We start from the raw sequence: 12,326 nt of genomic DNA, 5'->3' as shown, positions 1-12,326 counted from the left end.
AGTCTCAGGGACTGAGGGAAAAAACATTTTGGTTTGTGTGAGTATGTGTATGCACTGTAATGAATGCAGAAATGACCTTAACAAAACACACATCTTAATAAATACAATAACATGTTCTCTGGCACCTGTTAGCTAGGTTGTAATTCTGGTTGGGGAAAGGGCCATATCTCTTTAATATGAATTACATGGTAATAATCCAGACCTACCATTCTCTGAAAACTCTCTGTGTGAAGAGTCTTCAAAATCTCCAAAAAGTCTTTGGGTGCTGTATCTGGAGTCATCAGCTTTTAGCTATCAACTGCAAAACAAAAATTAAAAGAAAAAAGTCTTCAACAAGCCTCACTGAATTCATTTAGTAATTGGGAACTCGGGTTGGAATGAAAATCAGAAAACCCTGCAGCCTCCCCAAGGAGTTTTGACACCCCAGAGTTAGAAGACCCATTTCTGCTATAAATGCCTTCAAATAGGCTCAGAGTCTCAGACAGATGTCTGTCAGCAGATCTCAGACCAGGGTGTGGGCTGAACTCTCACTCCCTGCATGGGTACCTGTCCCTGGGTATGTGGAAATGAGTTGGTGGGGCATTATGGGGAAGCTCCTACTGTGACTAATCTATCTCATGTTATTAATGATAATCTTCAACATTAAACCATCTAAAACAGTCTAGCAAAGCAGACATTGATTTGATCAAGAATCATCAATATACTAAACCTCCATACAAATCTCCACTGGCATATCCTTCATTTACAATGACACCCTGGTGATTTTATGTTTCCCTTTTAATCTTTAGTGACCTTTAATAGCCTGTTCCAATACAGCCTTATTCAATTATTACACTATGTGGAATTACAGTATGTGGTAAGCCTTGTACATTTTCTAATTGTATAGGTGCATCATAAAACAAGCATAATCATGAATTGCAATACAGTGCATACACCATTTTTTTACATCTTCATATACAGTGGCTGTCAAAAGTATTAATCCCCCTTGGACTTTTCCACATTTCATTGTGTTACAACATGAAATCAGAATGGATTTAATCAGGAGTTTTTGCCACTGATCAACATACAAAAGAAAAAATCGCCAGCATTTGTAACTGTTGTGAAAGAGGAGACTTATTTCATGCCAGTCATAATAATGCAGCAATAATTACCAATTTTGCAAATAGAAAATGGTGCACAGAGGAGATTACTGTCAGGAACTTATTACATATAAAGACATATATAACCCCTATCTCTCTTTCTCGATTATCTGATGATATGTGCCACTGTCTGAAACCAAAGAAGGGAAATGGTAGGTTTAAAAAAGAGGGAGGGGCTAAAGCAGGAAATGGACTGGATAAGAAATCGTATCAAGTGTCAGTGTGTCAGAAGCAAAACTCCATTTAAGGAAGAAAACACCTATGAATGTCATTTTGTGCAGTAGAGTTAGATATCTCATAGTGGGTTTGCTTATTTTTCTGCCCTGATTCTGGGGGACAGTAGCAGACAATACCTGATAAAAACTGGTTTCTGATTTTTCTTCTTTTCTTAACATATGGTAGACTGGTTTAGCCCCATCATATGTAACCCTCCACTACACAACCAAGCATAAGTCTTTGAATTTAGATTCCCATTTTGAAGATTAATGATTAAATTAATTCATTTTCTAATTGTTAAAAAAATATAATATTCAAAACACATGACTCATGACATGTTGAAGATACTGTTATACTCAATCCAAAGTATAATGAATTTAAGAAATACATTAGCAGTCAGAAAATATATATTGATGGCATTTTTGTAGTTTGGTCAAGTTAAACTCCAACAGTGTCATATTTATTTTTAATATTATCACTGAATACATGTGATTACCATAAATGCAACAGTGAGAACTACATGTCTTGATTAACTTGTGCCAGAGATGTGTTGTCTTCAGGGGAATCTTAATTTGTATTTTGCAACTGTCTACAGGACTAATGTCTCACCTATGAGATGGGCAATACTATCAGAGATCTGCCTCTGTCCTCCCCACAGTAGGTCTGGCTCAGTAGGTTTGTACAGTGGATTGACAGTGTGAAAAGGAAGTGAGTGACCTAATAGCATGTTTCAGAGGAAGGGTGTATGCTAGATCTCTCCTCTGTTTAGTTTTGGGGGTTGCAGCGGTGTGCCAAGTTGATGAATGACTAGCGATTGCAAACTGGGAAGGTATGAATGCAAATAAAAACAAAGATTCCAAATTTCACCTCTGCAACAACCCTATGTAGGCAGATTTGACACACAGCAATAAGGCAGCAACGTTGTCTGGTAGCAGTTAGCCAATGGAGATGATTGATAGCTACTCTAGAGTTTTGGGAGTCGACCACTCTGCAACTTGTGTGATTGCCAACAATGCACAAGGGATAGAAACATAGCGAAACACAACACATCTAACAATGGTTCCAAATTATCACCCAGTTGAAAATCATTGACGAAGGCTGCTTTATCATCATTAAATGTCAGCTACTTTTCATCTGAATAGAGGAGGCTAATAACAAACCTACAACATAGCCACACAACGCTGGGGCTATGGCGGAATGCAGTATATTTCAATGGGTCTATATATATATCAATTATATCTGCACTTCCTCAGGCCTGTTCATGGCCCTGATTAGGAGTGACTTAGTAAGCCGGTCTCTGTGCCATGTGGAGGAAAACACACAGTAAACTATAGATAAAGCTTCTGTGTCTCAGATGGTGCAAATCCCAACTGAAAGCCAAGTGTTCCTCTAAGGAGAGTCATAATGAAACAAAACTGATTTTCACCATCATAAGTTGGTTTTGTTTTGTGAGCACATGCTTTTCCACTTCTCCTTTCCTCTTTCATTAAATAATCAGTACATGGAAGTCTTAAAAGATGACATTTCTACTTCTGTGGTCAAAACACCCCCTTGCCTGGCTTTGTCAAGAAAAAATGTCAAAGCTAGCAATCTGAGAAAAATTTTGAAGTGACCCACCCTCTCTTCGGTATTTCTCAATTAGGCAGATGAGTTTTCACTGCAGTGTGAAAGACTGTGAGGATTGCTATGCCGGTGTTGACGAAAACATGGAACTGTAATTGATTGCTGTTTTTTTTTTTTGTTTCTTGTTATTTTAAAATAGTTTTACAGTTGAGTGAGTTCACATCCTGTTTAGCGGTTCCCAGGGGAAGAAGGTGGGGGCTGGACGCCAAAGTGACAGGGCTGTGTGTAGAGGGGGGTTAGGGACCAGCATGAGGAAGATTGTTTAGGCCGCACGCATTCGCAGCTGTTGCCTTCAGGAAGCTGTGTTCCTTCAAAGCGCTGTCGAAACTCACTTCCTGTCAGTTGAAAGTAGGCCGTTAGACAAAAGTGACAAGCGTGGGCTAAAAACAGGATGTTAATTGAGTGGGTAGCTGAATAAGAAAAGAGTAGTGTGTTGTCCATCAAATATATATGTACATAGTAACATTATTTCAGTTTTACTTTTAGTTCTAAGCTGCAGCTAATGCACAAGACGAGACAACACAGACTAATGATCCCTCCATTTGATCTCAGTTCTTGAATCAGATAAGTGCTCTCAATCAAATGCTGCCTGTAGATCAAAATTAGCTTCCAAAGCTGTGCCGAGTGCTGACCTTATCATTGTTGAGTGCACACAATTGCCCTGTCTGGTGGTGGTCGCTCAATTCTGTCTCTTTTGGTTTTATTCCAAGCAGAAAGATATACTTCTAGGCATTCAGTAATTCATCCTAATCTGTAGATCATTCCAAGGACCTGACACCAGAGCTGTGTTTAATGTTTAAACACCTTGTAGTGCTGACAACAAACTGTAATAAATTAGCAATTATTTTTATATTTTAATTCACATACTATGGGTTATAAATCAGCTGGGAAATGCCTACCAGGTGACAAGGAATATAGATATCTATTTACTACATTCTGGTCAGTACTGGACTGTCCTGGCATGTTAGGAATTGCCAGGAACTAAAATCCTCCATCTGTGATTCCAGGCAGTGGACATTTCTATGACACATACACACAAACATACTCCTCTTTTTTACTGCTCCCTTATGAGAGAATATCCTGATAAACCATTATAGTAACACAGCAAAACTGGGTAAGGGCCTCTGCTAAGAAATTATTAAATAATAATAATATAATAATAAATAACATATAACCTATGTTAACTGTTGCAAGTAATTCTCAAAGTAGTGCATGATAGCTGAGATTGCAGTACATCCTAAAATTATACATACAGAATATGGAAAACTTAAAAGGGGGAAGAGAATCCTTAGTGACAGGGGACAATGAAGTGATGCTTTAAAATCATAGCTCCAGTGATTATAATATGACTAAATTGGACAGACCTTTCCTTTTAAACAAACGCCACATTATGCATTCACTTGGTAATAAACACATGTATTGATTGATCATAATGGTCCTGGATAGTAGCTGGGGTTACAATTCACTAATTCAGTCTATTTGTGCTTTGATTCCACAGCAGCATGTAAAACTGGACCTGACTGAAATTAAGCTCAATTGTAACAGATGAAACAGCCTTCAATTTTAATCTGAATTGTACCGTAAATAACTTCAATGGGAGAATGGTTAAAAATGATTAAAGATGCTTTAATTTGGTTTTTCATTACCAGAAGGGTTCACAGTGCTGTCCCAGAGCCTACAAGCTGTGTCAATCGGTTTTCATTGCTAATTAGCTCTCAGTGTCTTAATTTATCCTTTAATTCAAGTCATTAGTTGTTTTCTAGTAAAGCGTCCTTCATCTCGAAAAAAGATTCAGGTGTCTGAATTGTGTTAGATGGATGAGGGTGATGCTAATTGTAGTCACCTGGGAGATAATTACAATGTTAAATAAAGAATTCAGCTCAAATGAAAATCATTGTGAGTCACATACCTAATATCTGTATATAATTTAATTTAAATCTCAAGACATGTCTGCCAAGACTGGAGTCAGTTGGTTTAAGAGTTTTCAGTGCTTTAATTCAGTTGCTGCATTTAGAATAAAAGTCTCAGTCGGGACTGATAGAGACGTTTTTTGGTTGCCCTTAATCAGAGGTCAAAGGCCATATAAGAGGGCTATTTTTGCATAGAGCCTTCTGTATTAACAATCATGTTTTCAGTATTCTTTAAGGCGTTATAAGGCACTTTTGCCTGAACAAGAGGTCAAGGGTCACGGTCAAGGTCATTTTTGCATACTGCATATCTGGATTACTATGTGTGTTCCATAGTAAGCATGACTCTTTCTATGTTCAGTAAGGTAGTTATATATTTTGAGTTAAACAAATGTCAGAGATTTCGGAGGGCATTTTTGAATAGAGAATTGTGAGTTATATAGTTGGAATGACCATATCTGCTCTCTATACACTTTTGTCAGTTTTGAATTGGAACAGAAAGAGAGGTCAAAGGTCACAGTAAATGATAGTTTGCATAGTGCTTATATGGGTTGATATGTGATGAATACGTTATATACACTTAGTATGTAAGTTGACCGTTTTCAATTTATTGGTTCTGAAGATCTTTGTGATTTAGATTTTTTAATGCATCATGCAGGAGGTCAATAGTTTTACAATATTGTTTTTTCAATATGTGAATTGCACTGTCACTACATACACCGATCAGCCATAACACTATGACCACTGACAGGTGAAGTGAATAACACTGATAATCTCGTTATCATGGCACCTGTCAGTGAGTGGGATATATTAGGCAGCAAGTGAACATTTTGTCCTCAAAGTTAATGTGATAGAAGCAGGAAAAATGGGCAAGCGTAAGGATCTGAGCCACTCTGACAAGGGCCAAATTGTGATGGCTAGACGACTGGGTCAGAGCATCTCCAAAACTGCAGCTCTTGTGGGGTATTCCCGGTCTGCAGTGGTCAGTACCTATCAAAAGTGGTCCAAGGAAGGAAAAGCGCCCAGGGTTATGGGCGGCCAATGCTCATTGATGCAAGTGGGGTGCGAAGGGGCCCGTGTGGTCTGATCCAACAGATGAGCTACTGTAGCTCAAATTGTTGAAAAAGTTAATGCTGGTTCTGATAGAAAGGTGTCAGAACACACAATGCATCGCAGTTTGTTGCGTATGGGGCTGCGTAGCCGCAAGCCAGTCAGGGTGCCCATGCTCTGTCCACTGCTGAAAGCGCCTACAATGGGCACGTGAGCATCAGAACTGGACCACGGAGCAATGGAAGAAGGCAGCCTGGTCTGAGTTCAAGGTGTTGAATTGGCCTCCAAGTTCCCCAGATCTCAATCCAATCAAGCATCTGTGGGATGTGCTGGACAAACAAGTCCGATCCATGGAGGCTCCATCTCGCAACTTACAGGACTTAAAGGATCTGCTGCTAATGTCTTGGTGCCAGATACCACAGCACACCTTCAGAGGTCTAGTGGAGTCCATGCCTCTATGCGTCAGGGCTGTTTTGGCGGCAAAAGGGGGACCTACACAATATTAGGCAGCTGGTCATAATGTTATGGCTGATCGGTGTATATTCACATTATATATAATTTATACAAGGCAAAAGAAAATGGATTTTAAGATCATCAATTTTATAGCTAATTTTATATGTTGTTTTGCTCTGGTATGTACTGGAACAGTATAATGTATTATCGAGGCCCGTGGCCGGTTGCATAAACATATACAAAGTCTTTGTCTTAGTATAATAATAAGTCCTACTAACGATAGACACTCAGTTAAGACCGTTGCATAAAACACTTTCCTTAGACTGCTCTTACTTAATCAATCGCGCACTGCATTCTGGGAATTGTAAGACACCTGATGAAAAAAACAACAACATGGCGGACGTTTCTCTAAAACAGCGATGATCCCAGTTAACTGATAATCTATGCTAGTTATTTAAATATATTCTAGAGAAATGTATCAATTGGGCGGCATTTTCGGAAACTTTCACTAACGCGTTCAGACACAAGGTGTGGGATGAAATGAAAAAGTTAATATCGTCAAACCATTGTGTGTGCGCTGTGCAGTCTGTAAAAGACGGAGAAACGATTAAATAATATGTTAATTTAAGAGGAAACATCCGCGTACTAAACGCAAAGCAGCGCATAGTTTATTATTATTATTATTATTATTATTATTATTATTATTATTATTATTATTATTATTATTATTATTATTATTATTTATTCCTTTGCCATGCGCCCCCAAATGCGAATTAGGAATTGTTATTGAAGTGTGTCGGGAGGGGTCTCTGTTTGTGCGGATTGCAGGGGGCCAGACAGGGGGTCTGAGAGCCGGCAGGAGGTTCCGCCTGTCAGCGTCAGTGTCGCAGTGATTCGGGCAGCACTTTCAATGGAAAGATAGACTTCATTTCCAAGTTAGCCTGGGAGTGAGGAGACTAACTTTTCAGGCTAAGTCTTAGTCAGTCTTAATTTTTATGCAATTTACTAACTTGCATAGCCTAGTCTAACTGTCCAATTAAGACCAGTCTAATGGTTTAGTCCAGTCTAATATAGTTTTATGCAACCGGGCAGGGTTGAAGCGTACTGCATTCTGCTAAATTTGGTGTTTTGTACAATGAAAAGCCTTTTTTGACAACAGATCATGTTTACGAATCCTGACTCTAATATTATGCTTACAGACAGCAGTTTTTTTAATATATAAAAAAGGAAGGAAATGCCAAAGAAAAATGTGGTTAAGAAAGGGTGGGCCAGTCTTTACTTTTGTAATAGTCAATTCAAGAGGTGCATGTTTGAACAAGTCTGACTCTGAACATTACATTTTCCTGAATATCAGACTCTCATGGACCTAGTTACTATGGGTAAATCATTATTTTATTTATGTATTTATTTATGTGTTGCATGTGCCTTTACTAGGTTGAGTTGCATTCAATAAGGAACTTTAGATAAATTGTGCTACCGCTACGTTTACCACTTTATAAAACAAAACTATCAGAATACAATAAAGAGTTACCTTGTTTTATTTTTATTTCCTCTGTTTCTTTATTCAACCCCAAGTTTCATTGTGCTCATTGTTGTGTTTGTACTGTTGTTGTATGGTGTTCCAGGACCAGCCATGTAAGTGAAGCTCAATTGGTTAAGTTCCTGGTGAAATTAAATAAAATTAAATAAATAAATAAATAAATTCCAAGAGTTCGACAGGAAAATACAATACAGCACAAACTGCGTAGTATTGCAAATTAAGCTGTAGATAAAATCTTCTGAAACATATTTAATTGTGCTATAATTGTACTTCTAACCTCCATCCGTATTAAGGACATACTGTGTCTGTTGTGAGTGGAAATTCACCAGGACTCCTCTGACCTGGGTCGCTGTGTTCTTTGCAGATGGAAAAAAACACTCCCAAAATATGAGCAGACTCCAAGACAAGAAAACTTGTTACATGCAGCTTTTCATCCACTCTGAAATAACTTTAACCGCAACAGCATCTAAAGGAAGGTGTGATATCAGCTTTTGTCTGAGATGGCAAATGACTATTGACACAATAATAGATCCAGGATCATCAAAAGCAGAAGTATGTTATATATTGTTTCTGTTAAAATGTGCTTTGTCTGCATATTTCATATATGGAGTTCTTAATAAATTATATAAATGTCTGTCAAACAATGGATTAATTTCAGTAAAGATGACACATTTAGTGTGTGTGTGTGTGTGGGGGGGGGGGGGCACAGTGTGCACTCTGGCTCTCCAAAGGACTTTGTTAGAAGACTTAATTTTTGACTCCAGAGTCTGACTCCATTTGTGAGTTTGGGACAATATTACACTTATATTGCACAAGTAAAACTACAAATAAAATAAAGGCGCTTTTGATCTGATCTGATCTGATCTGATCACTTCTATAGTAGGCCGTGTCAAGCAGGGCTGTATTGGTGATAACTGCAGTGTTCTTCCGGTAGAATATTGTGCAGGACCACCTCGATAACTACATTCTGGCCAGCCAAATCACTACATACATACAGTGGCCTAATCTCCTTAACCTAATCTCCTTGTATTATCTGGAACTTTGGAAATTAGTGATTTTGTTTGTAATGTTCTATTCATAGAGCTCAAATAACAATACACCAAATGTGTAATATAATGAAATAATATGGGTTATGCAGAGGCAGTTGAGGGGGAACTCCTTGTGTCTGTGAAAGGACTCTTGGACAATGGGACAGTGAGAAACACTGATCCATGACAGGAGAAGAAATCTGATAGTATCATAAAAAAGCTATACAATTAAATAGGTAGAGTCTTCTTCAGTTGTGAAAAATGCATGGTAAAACATGCTGAAATAAATAAATGCATAGCTGAATTAAAGGTGATACACTGTAATGTGTCTGTAGGTTTCTTCACAAACACCAGTGTGTTAAGCACTGCCGGTCTGGTCATCACTTTAACTGTAATTCCTTGCATTTCTCTAAATATGTAATACTTTACCAAAATCCTAGTTGCAAATTACTTTAGCATCAGTGTTGCATAAGTAGATATCTTACATCTGATACAGCTGAACCTTTACTGGTAAAAACCAACACTTTACTGTAAAAAGCAAGCATATGCACATTTATGTAATCTTCTTAACTTGTATTTGCTGGATGTCTACTGTATCAACAAGCAGCATTAATTAACTATACATTATTTTATAGTTCAATAGGACATCTGTTTTCTAAAAACAAGTTAACCTATACAAGAACCATTTTTGAAAAGTGACACTGCTGCGCCATCTGGGGGTGAGAGTGTTTTCTATGAAGTCTGCATTGACTCAAGGCATTAGACTGAGAGCTGGGCAGCTAGACATCACCTGGAAAGACACCATATGAGTGGGCGAGGATCTAATGTGATCTGTGATGTCTGAGACGGATTAATGCCAGACACCCAGAACAATACACGCCAAGCTGAGAGGCTTTGTTTGAATGTATGTGTTCGTGCACACATGTAAAAATAAAAATAAAAATAAATGGGAAAGCGTTACAATCTGTGATGGAAACAGGTGTTAAAATATTTTTCAAATGTCAGGTTTGCCAGCGTGTTGTGAGCAATAGACAATCTGCCTTTAAACACTCCCATTTATTCTGAGCATATGTATAGAAAACACAACTATTCTGTGCATGTCCAGGTGATTTATGATTCAAACATAAAAATGATACATAATGTAACAAAGTATCATTATAATATTTGTTGTAAGAAAAAGTGTCTTTCCTTTACACCTGTACTGACGCTGTATTGAATCCAACTTCCCATGACCAGGAAATAATTTTAAATCAGTATTTTTCAGCTGTCTTCATTAACACATTTACTCTAAGAGGATATTTTTTCTTGCACTACTCTGCACAACGTTTGCACTGTGACAGGCCTGTTCTTAACACAACTAATCTATCCCTTGGTGTTGTTATTTTTTGGGGGGGATTTAAATTATTTGGACTATTATAACTTTTTCTCATTTTTTCCCAGGGCCAAATAAAGTCGTGTTTTAGTCATTCCACACGATTTTGCTGTTAGTTTGGGATTTTCTTATTTTGTTGCTTTTAATTTTACTTTGAGATTCCTGTGATTCCTATGGGTCGTTTGGCCCAGTCCCTGTGAAAGTAAGTAGGACATTAATTCAATCATACTTCCCTCTCTTGGGTTGGGTTCAAAATAAATACAACTAAATAGATTACTTTCAAGTAATAAGATGACATAGTTGGCTACAACACTTCTACCATGTATTACACACTTATGTTCTGTATGGGTGCAATCTCAAAACCATTGGGGAAGGGAACTAGACAAACACTGAATCATGAAGGTTGCTATCACCTGTGCTTAATTTGAGAGCACTGGGGCATGAGTGTCCATGATAACCAAGAGATATGCTTTGTATTGGTAATCACCTCCCCAGCTGTACTACACTATTATTCTTGTTTTGTCTGATGCTTTTATCCATTGCAACATACACTCACCTAAAGGATTATTAGGAACACCTGTTCAATTTCTCATTAATACAATTATCTAACCAACCAATCACATGGCAGTTGCTTCAATGCATTTAGGGGTGTGGTCCTGGTCAAGACAATCTCCTGAACTCCAAACTGAATGTCTGAATGGGAAAGAAAGGTGATTTAAGCAATTTTGAGCGTGGCATGGTTGTTGGTGCCAGACGGGCCGGTCTGAGTATTTCACAATCTGCTCAGTTACTGGGATTTTCACGCACAACCATTTCTAGGGTTTACAAAGAATGGTGTGAAAAGGGAAAAACATCCAGTATGCGGCAGTCCTGTGGGCGAAATTGCCTTGTTGATGCTAGAGGTCAGAGGAGAATGGGCCGACTGATTCAAGCTGATAGAAGAGCAACTTTGACTGAAATAACCACTCGTTACAACCGAGGTATGCAGCAAAGCATTTGTGAAGCCACAACACGTACAACCTTGAGGCGGATGGGCTACAACAGCAGAAGACCCCACCGGGTACCACTCATCTCCACTACAAATAGGAAAAAGAGGCTACAATTTGCACAAGCTCACCATTATTGGACAGTTGAAGACTGGAAAAATGTTGCCTGGTCTGATGAGTCTCGATTTCTGTTGAGACATTCAGATGGTAGAGTCAGAATTTGGCGTAAACAGAATGAGAACATGGATCCATCATGCCTTGTTACCACTGTGCAGGCTGGTGGTGGTGGTGTAATGGTGTGGGGGATGTTTTCTTGGCACACTTTAGGCCCCTTAGTGCCAATTGGGCATCGTTTAAATGCCACGGCCTACCTGAGCATTGTTTCTGACCATGTCCATCCATTTATGACCACCATGTACCCATCCTCTGATGGCTACTTCCAGCAGGATAATGCACCATGTCTCAAAGGTCGAATCATTTCAAATTTGTTTCTTGAACATGACAATGAGTTCACTGTACTAAACTGGCCCCCACAGTCACCAGATCTCAACCCAATAGAGCATCTTTGGGATGTGGTGGAACGGGAGCTTCGTGCCCTGGATGTGCATCCCACAAATCTCCATCAACTGCAAGATGCTATCCTATCAATATGGGTCAACATTTCTAAAGAATGCTTTCAGCACCTTGTTGAATCAATGCCACATAGAATTAAGGCAGTTCTGAAGGCGAAAGGGGGTCAAACACAGTATTAGTATGGTGTTCCTAATAATCCTTTAGGTGAGTGTATTTGGTTCATATGGGTTGCTGTCAAAGTACGGCATACGAATAGAAGGGGTTTGAATTATTGCGTTTGTATTGTAAATAAGGTAGTTTGAACACTGGATGTACCAGAGAAGAGCTACATCCTGCCCTTTTATTAAGTAAAAATGCTTGATGCGTTCTAACTGTTAAGACAGCATTTTCCGATGGTGAAATAAATTGATTGCACATTGAAGATAGTACAATTAAAAGT

Source organism: Amia ocellicauda, chromosome 3, assembly GCF_036373705.1.
Source record: "Amia ocellicauda isolate fAmiCal2 chromosome 3, fAmiCal2.hap1, whole genome shotgun sequence".
NCBI classification, from domain to species: domain Eukaryota; kingdom Metazoa; phylum Chordata; class Actinopteri; order Amiiformes; family Amiidae; genus Amia; species Amia ocellicauda.
The sequence above is the reverse complement of the archived record's forward strand: the minus strand, read 5'-3'. Positions refer to the sequence as shown.